We start from the raw sequence: 19,089 nt of genomic DNA, 5'->3' as shown, positions 1-19,089 counted from the left end.
TTATATAAAATTGATTGATACTGAAATTAGTGCATCAAATTGGTTTATTCTAGCCAGATACCTAGCTGGTTGTTTCTGCCGACAGAGAACAGCACACTTAGAGCTCCAGATATGATGTGTATTTGTGTTATTACCCATTGTTGTCGATTCATCTTGCATACATGTAATTCTCTACTTTTCCTCTTCACAGATCTTTAATTACTTGTACATCCTTATCCTACAGTGAATACTGCACAAAGAGTCTAACTTAACTAAGACATATAAATATTATTCCCGTCACACGTATGCACAGTTTCATTGAATTGAGGATAGAGTTTACCACAAAACTTTGTCCATTTTCCTAAGGTCAAAGTCCCCTGTATACTTTACTTTCTTGTCACAGTGAAACAATTTGTTCAGTTGGTATGCCTCTATGACATCATGTAGTGTCCACAACAAAAGACTTCAATATTAAGCAATTCCTTCTATGTGAGGCATAGAACTTATCAATCATCACTTGAACTCTAAGTTTCATCAAAATCCATTCATAAATGCTGTTATTGTGTACACAAGCCCTTTAACACTGATTTAATACTGAGTGATCTTGACTTTCAATGCCATCCAATCATATGTAATAAAAGTTCCCCAGGTATATATGGGAGGAATATCAGGTACAGGGGGCTGCTTAAATATTTAACTGGTTGATCCTGACAAGGCAAATACCTAGCTGGTTGATTCTGATGATTCAAGCTTATAATGCATGTGCCTGTCAAAGTACCACACTGGCGGATGAAACGCATGTATTTATATCACCACATACAGCCATGATAAAAGGTTACTAGTCCATTTCACATGGGACTGCCTTGCAGAAAACTCTCCTACATGATGTAGTTACTCAATAACTACCCACCGGTAAAGTTCATCCGAAAAATGCAAAATGTCAGCATTCAAGTCCATAAATCACCTGGCTTGCAGATGACACGGGAAGTGTAGCCAGTTTTCACAAATTTAATTTAGTAGAAGAGATTCAAACAAATTGGCAACTGCCTATTCATGAGTATGATGACGTAAGTAGTAACACACGCCTCCCCCTCCCCTCCTCCCTCCCTCCCGCAGGCTTGACTAGCCTTTATTGTCAGGCTTCTGGTAATAAAGCAATATTTTTCAGTATCATAGAATGAGTGAATTGCATTAATTGATTTTAATTCTGAAATTGTTTTTATAATGTTCTCTTGTACAAGTTTTTTTTTTAATTGTTTCCTATCCTAAGAAATTAAGTAGACAAAGAAAAGGTCTTATTCATTTAGTTTTTGATCGGTGGCTTCAAGCTACTGTGGATTTAACCTACATGTAGAGGGAGTGTCAGCCAAGACATCACTTGTTACAACTACATGTAGAGGGAGTGTCAGCCAGGACATCACTTCTTACAACTACATGTAGAGGGAGTGTCAGCCAGGACATCACTTGTTACAACTACATGTAGAGGGAGTGTCAGCCAGGACATCACTTGGTACAACTACATGTAGAGGGAGTGTCAGCCAGGACATCACTTGGTACAACTACATGTAGAGGGAGTGTCAGCCAGGACATCACTTGGTACAACTACATGTAGAGGGAGTGTCAGCCAGGACATCACTTGTTACAACTACATGTAGAGGGAGTGTCAGCCAGGACATCACTTGTTACAACTACATGTAGAGGGAGAGTCAGCCAGGACATCACTTGTTACAACTACATGTAGAGGGAGTGTCAGCCAGGACATCACTTGTTACAACTACATGTAGAGGGAGTGTCAGCCAGGACATCACTTGTTACAACTACATGTAGAGGGAGTGTCAGCCAAGACATCACTTGTTACAACTACATGTAGAGGGAGTGTCAGCCAGGACATCACTTGTTACAACTACATGTAGAGGGAGTGTCAGCCAGGACATCACTTGTTACAACTACATGTAGAGAGAGTGTCAGCAAGAACATCACTTGTTACAACTACATGTAGAGGGAGTGTCAGCCAGGACATCACTTGTTACAACTACATGTAGAGGGAGTGTCAGCCAGGACATCACTTGGTACAACTACATGTAGAGGGAGAGTCAGCCAGGACATCACTTGTTACAACTACATGTAGAGGGAGTGTCAGCCAGGACATCACTTGTTACAACTACATGTAGAGGGAGTGTCAGCCAGGACATCACTTGGTACAACTACATGTAGAGGGAGTGTCAGCCAGGACATCACTTGTTACAACTACATGTAGAGGGAGTGTCAGCCAAGACATCACTTGTTACAACTACATGTAGAGGGAGCGTCAGCCAGGACATCACTTGTTACAACTACATGTAGAGGGAGTGTCAGCCAGGACATCACTTGGTACAACTACATGTAGAGGGAGTGTCAGCCAAGACATCACTTGTTACAACTACATGTAGAGGGAGTGTCAGCCAGGACATCACTTGTTACAACTACATGTAGAGGGAGTGTCAGCCAGGACATCACTTGTTACAACTACATGTAGAGGGAGAGTCAGCCAGGACATCACTTGTTACAACTACATGTAGAGGGAGTGTCAGCCAGGACATCACTTGTTACAACTACATGTAGAGGGAGTGTCAGCCAGGACATCACTTGTTACAACTACATGTAGAGGGAGAGTCAGCCAGGACATCACTTGTTACAACTACATGTAGAGGGAGTGTCAGCCAGGACATCACTTGGTACAACTACATGTAGAGGGAGTGTCAGCCAGGACATCACTTGGTACAACTACATGTAGAGGGAGTGTCAGCCAGGACATCACTTGGTACAACTACATGTAGAGGGAGTGTCAGCCAGGACATCACTTGGTACAACTACATGTAGAGGGAGTGTCAGCCAGGACATCACTTGGTACAACTACATGTAGAGGGAGTGTCAGCCAGGACATCACTTGTTACAACTACATGTAGAGGGAGTGTCAGCCAGGACATCACTTGGTACAACTACATGTGCTGATATACATAAGTGTGTGCAGCTACAATCACTTCCCTCTTCTTTCTGCTCATCCTATCTGCCTCACATCCACCTTCAACACACAGGCCAACTTTGCAATTACCTCCCAAGCACCTATGTGATATCATCTTAAATGAACATAACAAAAACAGAGCACTTACTTAAACATAACAGTGTGTTAATGCCGAGTGTATCTCCTTCTGTTCCATATCATCACAATGACACTAACTTTCAACCTCGGGATTGAGATCACATTTGCCTAACGCAATCTTTCACCTAAGATACTACATGCCTGACACCAACTCTTCACCTATGATAATCCCAGGTTTCTGCCTTATCTGGAAGGCCAAAGCCCCAATGGCAGCAGATCCAGACAGTCAGTATTATTAGCGTAAACAGCCATACAAGCCTGTAATGTATCAAGCTGATATTAAATTAAGATGGTGCTGGCTTGTTACAGTGCATGAGACTCTGTGCGGCTGTTGCCTCCTCCATGGACGACATTGATTCCAACACTGGACTAGTCTGTCCACTAACTTCATCTTTCTACCAATCACATAAGAAGCTATGTCATAAATTAGCATCAGCTTCCCAGCTCAATGCAAGAACCATGTTCCTAGTCTTTCAGTAGGCATTAACTTGTGTCTATGGTAATTTTTAGACAGCTTAATGATATGCCGTTACCCTGCAGCTTGTGAGGGGAGACAGTTTGTCTCTCCCATGTTGGGATTCCCCCCAGCATCAATCTCTTCCTCATACATACACACCAGCAGGGCCATTTAGTATTAATTCATATCAAAAACTTGAGACAACCATAATTTCAGGCCTCGACAAATTATGATTTAGGTTGAATATGGTGTATGCTAAAAGTTATATGGTAAAAATGTTTCATGTTCATGGAGTACAAATAGTTTTGGATTTGACAACTGGTATTTTGAAGGTGCAGCTATAGCTAAGTCTGCACAATGCGCAGCATAGGTGTACATCTTGTGTATGTATTGGTGGTGGAGGAGCTGCAGTTGGAGACAGCTGTATACATTGTTCCACAGCATTCCACATCAAACTGTCACCAACACACCTCAGACAGTAACAAGCCGTTCATCATTTCAATGTTATTCTTTTGTGCTGCATTACATGTAAGGTAATATGGGGAGCTATCTGCAGTAACAGGCAACACCTGTGTGTCCCCATCGTTACACATAGTCACAGACACCACACAGTTAGCCTTATATTTCAACAACTATGAAAATATTATTTCTATAACTAATTTAAAAGAAATACCTTTTTTTTATGATATTTATATTGTCTTTAATTCTTGTTGATATTTGATGTATGTATACCCTATTGCAGGTGTGTGTGTCTGTGTGTGTCTGCCTGCATGCATGTGTGTGGTGTGTGTCTGCCTCCTTGTATGTGTGGTGTGTGTCTGCCAGCATGTATGTGTGGTGTGTGTCTGTCTGCATGTATGTGTGGTGTGTGTGTGTCTGCATGTATCTGTGGTGTGTGTCTGCATGCACGTATCTATGGTGTGTGTCTGCCTGCATGTATCTGTGGTGTGTGTGTCTGTATGTATGTGTGGTGTGTGTCTGTCTGCATGTATGTGTGGTGTGTGTCTGCCTGCATGTATCTATGGTGTGTGTCTGCCAGCATGTATGTGTGGTGTGTGTCTGCCAGAATGTTTGTGTGGTGTGTGTCTGTCTGCATGTATGTGTGGTGGGTGTGTGTGTGTCTGCATGTATCTGTGGTGTGTGTGTGTGTGTCTGCATGTATCTGTGGTGTGTGTGTGTCTGCATGTATCTATGGTGTGTGTCTGCCTGCATGTATCTATGGTGTGTGTCTGCCTGCATGTATGTGTGGTGTGTGTCTGTATGCATGTATCTATGGTGTGTGTCTGCCTGCATGTATGTGTGGTGTGTGTCTGTATGCATGTATCTATGGTGTGTGTCTGTCTGCATGTATCTATGGTGTGTGTCTGCCTGCATGTATCTATGGTGTGTGTCTGCCTGCATGTATGTGTGGTGTGTGTCTGTATGCATGTATCTATGGTGTGTGTCTGCATGTATCTGTGGTGTGTGTGTTTGCATGTATCTGTGGTGTATGTGTTTGCATGTATGTGTGGTGTGTCTGTCTGCATGTATGTGTGGTGTGTGTCTGCATGTATGTGTAGTGTGTCTGTCTGCATGCATGTGTGGTATGTGTCTGTCTATATGCATGTGTGGTATGTCTGTCTGCATGCATGTGTGGTTTGTGTTATGTGTTATGTGTGTGTGTGCGTGCGTGCGTGCATGCGCGCGCCCGCATGTATGTGTTGTGTGTGTGTGTGTCTGCATTTATGCATGGTGTGTGTCTGCATGCATATGTGGTGTGCATGGGGTGTGTGTGAGGGGTAAAACTGTAATCCTTGCAATCGATTAAAAGAGAGCACATTCACTGACAATATCTGATTATTCATATTCGCGTGCAGTTTGATGCAATGCATGACAACTGTCAAAGTTTTAAACTGAAAACAAATTGATGTCATCCTTTCAAAATAACTGACCTGAGGATTGGTGAATGACAGATTCATAACTGCTTTGAGGAATTCTGATGGTAAAATAATTTGTTGACTTTTGATCCCACTGTAACCCGATTATTAGTTAAGAAAGAGTTTACAGAATGGCCAGGTAATTGTAAAACTGTATCTTTGCAAATTTGCCTCATCAAATGTATTGAGCTCCAATCTAGCGACATGAGGTGATATTGATCTCCAGCACTCCACAATAATCATGTCCTATCTCACAATCAAATGAAGCATGAATTTGGGTGCATACTGATAATCCCAATCCATTTGCCGACGGAGAGACAAACATTGCATCAGAGCCAGGTAATAGGCTCATTGTTTACTGCAGCCAGTGTGGGTACTCTTTTCCTTACAAAACAGAACATGCCATAAATTGTCTGCACTGATTGCATGTTAGTTCTGAATGTGACCACGAAGCTCTATTATGGTGACAAATCATTGAAGTATGAGGTTGCATGGAAAAGAAGTGTAACACAGCTCCATCCACCTGGCTACAACTGTAAGTGATGCCATGTGGGATGCACTACATACACCTGGTTACCACTGTAACTGATGCCATGTGGGATGCACTACATACACCTGGTTACCACTGTAACTGATGCAATGTGGGATGCACTACATACACCTGGTTACCACTGTAACTGATGCCATGTGGGATGCACTACATACACCTGGTTACCACTGTAACTGATGCAATGTGGGATGCACTACATACACCTGGTTACCACTGTAACTGATGCAATGTGGGATGCACTACATACACCTGGTTACCACTGTAACTGATGCAATGTGGGATGCACTACATACACCTGGTTACCACTGTAACTGATGCAATGTGGGATGCACTACATACACCTGGTTACCACTGTAACTGATGCAATGTGGGATGCACTACATACACCTGGTTACCACTGTAACTGATGCCATGTGGGATGCACTACATACACCTGGTTACCACTGTAACTGATGCAATGTGGGATGCACTACATACACCTGGTTACCACTGTAACTGATGCAATGTGGGATGCACTACATACACCTGGTTACCACTGTAACTGATGCAATGTGGGATGCACTACATACACCTGGTTACCACTGTAACTGATGCCATGTGGGATGCACTACATACACCTGGTTACCACTGTAACTGATGCAATGTGGGATGTACTACATCCACCTGGTTACCACTGTAACTGATGCAATGTGGGATGCACTACATACACCTGGTTACCACTGTAACTGATGCAATGTGGGATGCACTACATACACCTGGTTACCACTGTAACTGATGCAATGTGGGATGCACTACATACACCTGGTTACCACTGTAACTGATGCCATGTGGGATGCACTACATACACCTGGTTACCACTGTAACTGATGCAATGTGGGATGCACTACATACACTTCAGGTATTGAACCTATGGACAGTGTCACACAAAAGAATGCTTATCTAACAGAAGCTTTGAAATACAGCCACAGAATACATGATGTTTAAACTGTGGAATGTCAATCTTTTTTGCTTCAGTGTCTTGCAAAACCTCTTATCTCTCAAAATAACACAACCTGTACTAGGCGATCAGATGTTATCTGTGGAAGAGCTTTTGAGCCAACCTGAATACTACTCCGATGCTGGCATAATAGTTGTATTGTGAAAAAAAGAATGCAGGGCCAACATTACTAATTCTCCCCTGAAAAGACCTGAGAAGACCTACCTACTTAATTTATTAGCTGATAACACCCTCTAGTCTTGTCACTAACTAGATTCAAAATCTGTTTCATTATCATGTTGAATCAAGAGCAATCCAAGTCAAGCCACAGAAGGTTCCCAGGGGTGGATGTGGACTGTACGATACCAGGATAAGTCAAGCCATTGAAGGCTTCCAACGGTGGATGTAGATCACACGATACCAGGATACCAGGATACCAGGATAAGTCAAGCCATTGAAGGCTTCCAATGGTGGATGTAGACCACGCGATACCAGGATACCAGGATAAGTCAAGCCATTGAAGGCTTCCAATGGTGGATGTAGACCACAGGATACCAGGATACCAGGATAAGTCAAGCCATTGAAGGCTTCCAACGGTGGATGTAGACCACGCGATACCAGGATACCAGGATAAGTCAAGCCATTGAAGGGTTCCAACGGTGGATGTAGACCACAGGATACCAGGATACCAGGATAAGTCAAGCCATTGAAGGCTTCCAATGGTGGATGTAGACCACGCGATACCAGGAAACCAGGATAAGTCAAGCCATTGAAGGGTTCCAATGGTGGATGTAGACCACAGGATACCAGGATACCAAGATACCAGGATAAGTCAAGCCATTGAAGGCTTCCAACGTGGATGTAGACCACAGGATACCAGGATACCAAGATACCAGGATAAGTCAAGCCATTGAAGGCTTCCAGCGGTGGATGTAGACCACAGGATACCAGGATACCAAGATACCAGGATAAGTCAAGCCATTGAAGGCTTCTAGCGGTGGATGTGGACCACAGGATACCAGGATAAGTCAAGCCATTGAAGGCTTCTAGCGGTGGATGTGGACCACAGGATACCAGGATAAGTCAAGACATTGAAGGCTTCTAGCGGTGGATGTGGACCACAGGATACCAGAATGACTCAAGCCATTGAAGGCCTCTAGCTGTGGATGGGTCCACAGGATACCAGGATAAGTCAAGCCATTAAAGGCTTCTAGCTTTGGATGTGGCCCACAGGATACAAGAATGAATCAAGCCATTGAAGGCTTCTAGCTGTTGATGTGGACCACAGGATAGCAGGATAATAAGTCAAGCCATTGAAGGCTTACAGGGGTGGATATGGATTGTACTGTACTAGGACAGGTCAAGCCACTCAACAGTTTCAGAGATACCAGTATAGCCTAACCAATCTCTGAGATACCTGTGGCCACTCAACAGTTTCAGAGATACCAGTATAGCCTAACCAATCTCTGAGATACCTGTGGCCACTCAACAGTTTCGGAGATACCAGTATAGCCCAACCAATCTCTGAGAAACCTGTGGCCACTCAACAGTTTCAGAGATACTGTATGGCACTACCAATCTCAGAGATACCTGTGGCCACTCAACAGTTTCAGAGATACCAGTATAGCCTAACCAATCTCTGAGATACCTGTGGCCACTCAACAGTTTCAGAGATACCAGTATAGCCTAACCAATCTCAGAGATACCTGTGGCCACTCAACAGTTTCAGAGATACCAGTATAGCCTAACCAATCTCTGAGATACCTGTGGTCACTCAACAGTTTCAGAGATACCCGTATAGCCTATCCAATCTCAGAGATACCTGTGGCCACTCAACAGTTTCAAGGAAACCATTATAGCTTAACCAATCTCTGAGATACCTGTGGCCACTCAACAGTTTCAGAGATACCAGTATAGCCTAACCAATCTCTGAGATACCTGTGGTCACTCAACAGTTTCAGGGAAACCAGTATAGCCTAACCAATCTCTGAGATACCTGTTGCCACTCAACAGTTTCAGAGATACCAGTATAGCCTAACCAATCTCTGAGATACCTGTGGCCACTCAACAGTTTCAGAGATACTGTATTTGATGTAATAAGTGAGTGAGTATAGTTTTACGCCACTTTAGCAATATTCATGCAATATCCACCGGGGGACACCAGAAATGGGCTTTACACATTGTACCCATATCAGGAATCGAAACCTGGGTCTTCGGCACAACGAGCTAACATTTTAACCACAAGGCTACCCGATCGCCCTCGACATAATAAGCGTAATTTGCTAATATATTGGCAAGTGATCAATGACAATAAGCACCCCTGTCTCCCCTCACCTGTCTCTCACAGATACCTGTCTCCCCTCACCAGTCTCTCACAGATACCTGTCTCCCCTCACCAGTCTCTCACAGACACCTGTCTCCCCTCACCAGTCTCTCACAGATATCTGTCTCCCCTCAACAGTCTCTCACAGATACCTGTCTCCCCTCACCTGTCTCTCAGAGATACCTGTCTCCCCTCACCTGTCTCTCACAGATACCTGTCTCCCCTCACCAGTCTCTCACAGATATCTGTCTCCCCTCAACAGTCTCTCACAGATACCTGTCTCCCCTCACCTGTCTCTCACAGATACCTGTCTCCCCTCACCAGTCTCTCACAGATACCTGTGGCCACTCAACAGTTTCAGAGATACCTGTCTCCCCTCACCTGTCTCTCACTGATACCTGTCTCCCCTCACCAGTCTCTCCCAGACATCTGTCTCCCCTCACCAGTCTCTCACAGATACCTGTCTCCCCTCACCAGTCTCTCAGAGATACCTGTCTCCCCTCACCTGTCTCTCACAGATACCTGTCTCCCCTCACCTGTCTCTCACGGATACCTGTCTTCCCTCAACAGTCTCTCACAGATACCTGTCTCCCCTCACCTGTCTCTCAGAGATACCTGTCTCCCCTCATCAGTCTCTCACAGACACCTGTCTCCCCTCACCAGTCTCTCACAGATACCTGTCTCCCCTAACCAGTCTCTCACAGATATCTGTCTCCCCTCACCTGTCTCTCACAGATACCTGTCTCCCCTCACCAGTCTCAAAGATACCTACCTCTGCAACAGAATTATTAATCAAACTGCCTTCAATACTAACTTTGCTAAAAAGTTACACAAGTTTGGGGCAAGATTTAATTTATTTAGTTAAAATATTGGGTGGTTGTAATGACAAAGCCTACAGAGCCTTCAGTGCTATGACCTGCACATGGTTGTGACGTCTGATTTGTTCTAAGGGTGTGATTCAGTACCAAGCACAAGAAAGCCAGACTTCAACTGAGCTGCCACATCTGGTTTCATGTGCATTGTATTTCTATCAGCAAATACTTCCATGAATATCATCAATAAACACGAAATATTGCTTTGTACCCAAAGCAGTGTATTTCTGATGCTGTCAATCTTATGAGTGATATTTGTGATGAGATTGGGGCTCCGGACACAGCTGTGAACAAGTATGACAACAAAACTGTAACATCTGGCTTCTTGCTGTACACTACTCACAGGGGGTGGAAGGAGGGGGGAGCAAACTTATCTAAAAATAAATTATTGAAGTAAAACAGAATTCCATTGAGCAAGCCTGCAAGTTATTCAGTTACACCCAAAGAATCCAATACATGCAAAAGTTAAGTCTTTGCCTCACATTTTCATCTTCATTGTTGAAGGGGGTCTGCAAATGTAACACAACTGGTATCATCACTTTTCATTTGGTGAGAAATATTTGAAATGTATAACAGAAAAAACGTAATGTAAATATTCAGGATAAGCATAGGTATGGCACCAGTTTTACAGCAAAAACCTCATTTTCATTTGTTATGGAAAGCTGCAGGATTGCCTAGTGTTTGATTGCATGTTTTATAGCAATTAATAATGTGACAGTAAGTGTTGAATGTCCTACCTGATGGTGCAGTAATTACACAGTCTTGCCAGTATCTACAAAGTGGAAGTACATTAACACAGCTTTAATGAGGCAGAGGGAGGTAATCCTCACCACTGTGTATTGCATTTAACCCAGCATTGGTAACCGCTGTAATTAGCCTGCCTGCTACCACAGGATAAACAGTCAAATTACCACCTAGTAATCACACATGTAATTGAGTTTTCATTATTGATGTGTTATGACAACGTTCATGTTGAGCCGTGTTCTGCTTCCTCATCCAGTGATACAGCCTTTGTATCTTCATTTGCCGATCACTCTGTCCATCAGCTTTACTACAGCAGCCCTGTGTAGCCTAGCCCTCACACATACACATCTACTACAGCAGCCCTGTGTATCCTAACCCTCACACATACACGTCTACTACAGCAGCCCTGTGTATCCTAACCCTCACACATACACGTCTACTACAGCAGCCCTGTGTATCCTAGCCCTCACACATACATGTCTACTACAGCAGCCCTGTGTATCCTAACCCTCACACATACACGTCTACTACAGCAGCCCTGTGTATCCTAGCCCTCACACATACATGTCTACTACAGCAGCCCTGTGTATCCTAGCCCTCACACATACACGTCTACTACAGCTGCCCTGTGTATCCTAGCCCTCACACATACACATCTACTACAGCAACCCTGTGAATCCTAGCCCTCATACATACATGTCTACTACAGCAGCCCTGTGTATCCTAGCCCTCACACATACACGTCTACTACAGCAGCCCTGTGTATCCTAGCCCTCACACATACACGTCTACTACAGCAGCCCTGTGTATCCTAGCCCTCTCACATACATGTCTACTACAGCAACCCTGTGAATCCTAGCCCTCACACATACACGTCTACTACAGCAACCCTGTGAATCCTAGCCCTCACACATACACCTCTACTACAGCTGCCCTGTGTATCCTAACCCTCACACATACACGTCTACTACAGCAACCCTGTGTATCCTAGCCCTCACACATACACGTCTACTACAGCAGCCCTGTGTATCCTAACCCTCACACATACACGTCTACTACAGCAGCCCTGTGTATCCTTGCCCTCACACATACACGTCTACTACAGCAGCCCTGTGTATCCTAGCCCTCACACATACACGTCTACTACAGCAGCCCTGTGTATCCTAGCCCTCACACATACACGTCTACTACAGCAGCCCTGTGTATCCTAGCCCTCACACAAACACGTCTACTACAGCTGCCCTGTGTATCCTAGCCCTCACACATACACGTCTACTACAGCTGCCCTGTGTATCCTAGCCCTCACACATACACGTCTACTACAGCAGCCCTGTGTATCCTAGCCCTCACACATACACGTCTACTACAGCAGCCCTGTGTATCCTAGCCCTCACACATACATGTCTACTACAGCAGCCCTGTGAATCCTAGCCCTCACACATACATGTCTACTACAGCTGCCCTGTGTATCCTAGCCCTCACACATACACGTCTACTACAGCAGCCCTGTGTATCCTAGCCCTCACACAAACACGTCTACTACAGCAGCCCTGTGTATCCTAGCCCTCACACATACACGTCTACTACAGCAGCCCTGTGTATCCTAGCCCTCACACATACACGTCTACTACAGCAGCCCTGTGTATCCTAGCCCTCACACAAACACGTCTACTACAGCAGCCCTGTGTATCCTAGCCCTCACACATACACGTCTACTACAGCAGCCCTGTGTATCCTAGCCCTCACACATACATGTCTACTACAGCTGCCCTGTGTATCCTAGCCCTCACACATACACGTCTACTACAGCAACCCTGTGTATCCTAGCCCTCACACATACACGTCTACTACAGCAGCCCTGTGTATCCTAGCCCTCACACATACATGTCTACTACAGCAGCCCTGTGTATCCTTGCCCTCACACATACACGTCTACTACAGCAGCCCTGTGTATCCTAGCCCTCACACATACACGTCTACTACAGCAACCCTGTGTATCCTAGCCCTCACACATACATGCCTACTACAGCAGCCCTGTGTATCCTTGCCCTCACACATACACGTCTACTACAGCAGCCCTGTGTATCCTAGCCCTCACACAAACACGTCTACTACAGCAGCCCTGTGTATCCTTGCCCTCACACATACATGTCTAGTAGAGCAACACTGTGAATCCTAGCCCTCATACATACACGTCTACTACAGCAGCCCTGTGTATCCTAACCCTCACACATACACGTCTACTACAGCAACCCTGTGAATCCTAGCCCTCACACAAACACGTCTACTACAGCAGCCCTGTGTATCCTTGCCCTCACACATACATGTCTAGTAGAGCAACACTGTGAATCCTAGCCCTCATACATACACGTCTACTACAGCAGCCCTGTGTATCCTAACCCTCACACATACACGTCTACTACAGCAACCCTGTGAATCCTAGCCCTTTCACATACACGTCTATTACAGCAGCCCTGTGTATCCTAGCCCTCACACATACACGTCTACTACAGCAACCCTGTGAATCCTAGCCCTCACACATACATGTCTACTACAGCAGCCCTGTGTATCCTTGCCCTCACACATACATGTCTAGTACAGCAGCCCTGTGTATCCTAGCCCTCATACATACATGTCTACTACAGCAGCCTTGAGTATCCTAGCCCTCACACATACACGTCTACTACAGCTGCCCTGAGTATCCTAGCCCTCATACATACATGTCTACTACAGCTGCCCTGTGGAACCTAGGTAGAGAGGCTAGATCACACATGCACGTCTACTAAAGCTGCCCTGTGTATCCTAGGTGGAGAGGCTAGATCACACATGCACGTCTACTACAGCTGCCCTGTGTATCCTAGGTAGAGAGGCTAGATCACACATGCATGTCTACTACAGCTGCCCTGTGTATGCTAGGTACAGAGGCTAGATCACACATGCACGTCTACTACAGCTGCCCTGTGTATCCTAGGTAGAGAGGCTAGTTCACACATGCACGTCTACTACAGCTGCCCTGTGTATGCTAGGTAGAGAGGCTAGATCACACATGCATGTCTACTACAGCTGCCCTGTGTATGCTAGGTACAGAGGCTAGATCACACAAGCACGTCTACTACAGCTGCCCTGTGTATCCTAGGTAGAGAGGCTAGTTCACACATGCACGTCTACTACAGCTGCCCTGTGTATGCTAGGTAGAGAGGCTAGATCACACATGCACATCTACTACAGCTGCCCTGTGTATCCTAGGTAGAGAGGCTAGATCACACATGCACGTCTACTACAGCTGCCCTGTGTATGCTAGGTAGAGAGGCTAGATCACACATGCACATCTACTACAGCTGCCCTGTGTATCCTAGGTAGAGAGGCTAGATCACACATGCACATCTACTACAGCTGCCCTGTGTATCCTAGGTAGAGAGGCTAGATCACACATGCACTTCTACTACAGCTGCCCTGTGTATCCTAGGTAGAGAGGCTAGATCACACATGCACGTCTACTACAGCTGCCCTGTGTATCCTAGGTAGAGAGGCTAGATCACACATGCACGTCTACTACAGTTGCCCTGTGTATCCTAGGTGGAGAGGCTAGATCACACATGCACGTCTACTACAGCTGCCCTGTGTATGCTAGGTACAGAGGCTAGATCACACATGCACGTCTACTACAGCTGCCCTGTGTATGCTAGGTAGAGAGGCTAGATCACACATGCACGTCTACTAAAGCTGCCCTGTGTATCCTAGGTACAGAGGCTAGATCACACAAGCACGTCTACTACAGCTGCCCTGTGTATGCTAGGTAGAGAGGCTAGATCACACATGCACGTCTACTACAGCTGCCCTGTGTATGCTAGGTAGAGAGGCTAGATCACACATGCACATCTACTACAGCTGCCCTGTGTATCCTAGGTAGAGAGGCTTTATCACATGCACGTCTACCTACAGCTGCCCTGTGTATGCTAGGTAGAGAGGCTAGATCACACATGCACGTCTCTATCAATGAGGTCATATACATGTGGCTATCAGGGTACCGGGCCTGTACCGACCTTCATTTATTTGGTATTTTTTTCTTAGACTGGAAATCACATTATCATACCAGAGGTGTTCACAACTTTGTTATTAAGTGAGCTAGAGACATAGGATTTGGGTTAGTAAACCTACACATGCCTGTAAGTCACATCATAATTCAACAAATGTACATGACTTTTCAAATGATGTAGCTGGAAACATTGGAACAATATTTCTGTCAACAACTCCTCTCAAAGAGTGAATAGTGTTGCATGCTTCAGTCACCAATATCCCAGCTTTATTGTGCAGCCATTATATAATCAGGTCCTGGAGTGAAAACTTGATGGGTTAACGGGACAGAGGCTGCATTAGGATGAATTTATTATTAAAATTGTCTTGTTATATCTGTTATAGTAGATCTTGTTTTGGCTGCAGTTTGCGGATCCTAAACTGAAAGAATTTGAGCCTGCATCAGCTGCCACTGGTAGTGGTCGGGGCAACACACCCTGCTTCTGTCTGTCTCATCAGTCATCTATTTAGGTAAACCTGACTAGTGTTTAGCCTTAGCACCTGTTCACTGATCAATGTTTAATTAAGGCTTGATTGGTTTACCTACGAAAATAAACACACTGCATTCTCAAGATTGTGTCGCCTTGGCGCCTTCTCTCTAAAGGGTCTGAAAATGTTTTCCTAAATCCTGTTCTTGTGCCAAGGTCTTTAACCTTTCAAATGATTAATTTCAGAATAAAATTTGCCTTGAAACTTTCCTGGGGTCTATTTGTTCAACCGATACTACTGGCAATCTGAAAGTAGTTGCTGGTGTGGTTAACTGTCTACTTCAATAGTTCCATCTACATTTAAACTCATTTAGCCATCTGAAAATATTTCTATTCAAACTACAGCTGCTAAAGAAAGTGCTTTACAAATATACATAAGTATACAAAGTACACTTCACTAGAAACATCGTAATTGATCTGTGGCTGACCTATCTTACAGAACATACATTTTCCAACATACTCCATCCCCAGCAACCAGCGGACAGTGTTTATACTCAGTTTAGATATCCAGTGTACATTTTCTGTAAAAAATACAGCATGATCATGTCCTACCGAGACAAACAGTTTTTATTTCTTTTGCAAAAAAACTGAGCAAATTATTGATGACAATGTGTACCTACCTGCACCCAGTAATGGCTTCCCAGGACACTGTATATCAATTAGGGCTGTCAGCCGCCTTACCTGCTTGTTACCCCAGTACCACATTGAAGGCCCTGCATCACCTGCCTATCTCACTCACCAGCTCAACACTTCCGTACAGGTAAAGCGCAGTATACATGGGTCACAGGTTAACAGCAATTCACATCATCCTAATAAACATATTCCACACATGGCCTTTCCAGTATCCTGCTTGAAAATATCTGGAAGACAATCAAGCAAGAATTCTTACAAGTTGGAGACACAATGGTCACACTGTGACAGGCCACAAAAACGTGTGCTGTTACTATTTATAGTATGGGTCGAAGTAGAGGTCATTGAAAGGTGAGCATGTAGATGGGCAGGTGAGCCTATTGCTGGACAGGAGTGGGCCGCTGACCGCAAGGTATCACCACACCTCTCTTACCTGCAGTCACTACCAGGCTCTTGAGGATATGTCATTGCAACTGTAGAAGTTCTCTTGAACATGACATATTTGTAAAGCAAGAAGCACAAGCACTGCACATTGTTAATTTGTGTACGGAGTAGAAAGCAAACATATTACAACTACAGTTTTCTGCTGAATATACAAAATATATTTTGCCATCAGTTTGTCTGCAAAACATAACCACACAGTAATTATTACAATTATTTGTTTGTTTGTTTGTTTGTTGTTTAACGACACACTCAGCAATATTCCAGCTATATGACGGCGGAACGGGGTACTGTTAATAATTGAGACACTCCAGTAATTGACATCATGAGCATTGAGCCACGCAATTGGGACACGATGACCTTGATCTTCCAGAATTTTTTTGTCTGAAATGAAAATACAGACTGCTGCCCCGCTGTATAAACTGGTTAGTCCCTGAACAAATTAATCTATACCACGGAAATAAACAGGTAAACATCAGTTTCAGAAAAATAATACAATACTGATCAGAAATTCTCTGCATATGAATCAGAAAGCATCCATGTAGTAGCCAACACTTCTGTACCAATCCGGGCTCCAGTGTTGTCTTGTTGCTTACAGAAACACTACATGGATGCTTGTTACGCAAAAATGTGCTTGACAAATTTGTTTTTGAATAAAACTTTGGATTTATGACTCACTTGTATATTTTTCACCTTTTTGTCTTTGCAATATGGCTGAAATAATGCAGACGCAATACTTAATCTAAACTCATTCACTCACTCACGACATGGATTCTCATATTGCTACTTCTGTTTTACAATGCTTATCAATGTCCATGACAATTATGTAAACCACTTTCTGCATATATTTCTCCTAAATATTTCAGCAGATATGGCCAAAATAACTCTGGGAACACAGATAAGCAAATGTTGAAAAATACTGATTGTCCATAGTAGCAAGTTTAATGAGAGGAAACTGATACTTCAGCCTAAATTTCATTTTTCATCATGTATAATTTTTAGTTTTGTTCAGCCATCAGCGATTTGTTTCTGTGTGGATTGAGTGTGAATCTAACCTCTATATTAAAATTCCTCTTTCATTTCCGAAACAAAAGTCTTCAGAAGATGACATATCCCCTTTCTGGTGCAATGTGGAAATGTTTGTTTACTTTGGTTGTTTGTTGTTTAACGCCTCACTCAGAAATATTCCAGCTATAGGACGGCGGTCTGTAAATAATCAAGTCTGGACCAGACAATACAGTGATTGACATCATAAGCATTGATCTACACAATTGGGAAATGATGACATACATCAAACAAGCCTGACCACCCAATCCCATTAGTCGCTTTTTACGACTTGCATAGTTGCCTTTAATGGCAAGCATGGGAAACTGCAAACCTATTCTAACCTGGATCTTCACGGGTGAATTTGGAAATGAGTTTAGCTACTTATAAACAACCATTGGTTCATTGTCATTGGATACCTTCAGCGCAGTGAAGAAAACAATAATGCTGTCAACATCCCAAATCATCACAAGGCACCAGTTCACCACCAGACTGATCTCTATAGCAAGTTTCAACAAGAGGACAAAGTCATCAATATCCTCTGCAATGGTATATGAACCTTGTTGCTATGGAAACTCAAAAAGCTAAGTTAAACATTTGAAACCTCACGCTGCTTGTCGGTTCCAAATTCAATTTAGCGGTGTTAATTCTACAGGTAACCTAGCTCTACATTAATACACAGTATGTTTATCTCCTAAATATTCAACGATTTTGGAATTCTGCTCCAGAAACAATCACTACCAACTACTACACACCTGTAATTATGGCCAATTAAATCCTGAAAAAATATATCTCTCATGTATGATACGCCCAGACTTTTCTGTAATAACATTTCAGGCTGTCAGTATATATATATTACTGTCATGATCGGTCATCGGAAATAGGATGCCAATGAATCTGCATTGATTTATTCAAGTTACACCACTTGAGTGTTCATTGTATATCTGAACTTATGTTTGTACTTTGTTTAAGTCATTTTATTCAAAATTTCAATCAATAATATTTACATTATTACTTTAATTTTGGCGAAATGATGATTAATTAAAAACTTGATATAATTGTTGGGATCTTGCATATATTTTCTTAAAAAAAGTGTTTATAAATTAATTTCAGGTAGGGAGTTGTAGTATTTTCATTCAATAGCCGGATATATGGATTCTTGAACTGGTGACATAGCTGACATACCGTAATAACAACAAACACATTTGGATGAATAAATATTTCATGTTAATTTTACAAATGAGTAGCTGAAACAAAGAAGTAATAAACTTTAAGTATATCATCATTTTCAGAGAAAAATAAAGGTAAGTGATATAAGGTAATACTTGAAAAAATCACAAACACAACACACGTCTTTTTTTCAACTTTACCTGCTGATTACTGGTGCCTCCTCTTTGGAACAATGGTGCTGACATTATCACAAAATACGTAGATATGTAAGTTAATATGTGCAAGC

General features: G+C 43.4%; 1 protein-coding gene across 7 annotated transcripts in view; it reads right to left on the bottom strand.

Moving 5' to 3' along the window:
* Positions 1–19,089, bottom strand: part of LOC139448541 (muscleblind-like protein 2a) — a 329,809-nt gene that overhangs the window by 118,937 nt on the left and 191,783 nt on the right. The window contains exon 1 of one of the 7 annotated variants that reach the window (XM_071230103.1): positions 16,139–16,167. The exons of the other annotated variants lie outside the window; for them this stretch is intronic. The gene's annotated coding sequence lies outside the window, so the exon portion shown is untranslated. Of the gene's footprint in view, positions 1–16,138; positions 16,168–19,089 lie in introns of those variants that run through there. 7 annotated transcript variants of the gene reach the window in all.

This window comes from Haliotis cracherodii, unplaced genomic scaffold (genome assembly GCF_022045235.1).
Source record: "Haliotis cracherodii isolate W230 unplaced genomic scaffold, xgHalCrac1.p SCAF_7, whole genome shotgun sequence".
Lineage (NCBI taxonomy): Eukaryota > Metazoa > Mollusca > Gastropoda > Lepetellida > Haliotidae > Haliotis > Haliotis cracherodii.
The sequence above is the reverse complement of the archived record's forward strand: the minus strand, read 5'-3'. Positions and strand labels throughout refer to the sequence as shown.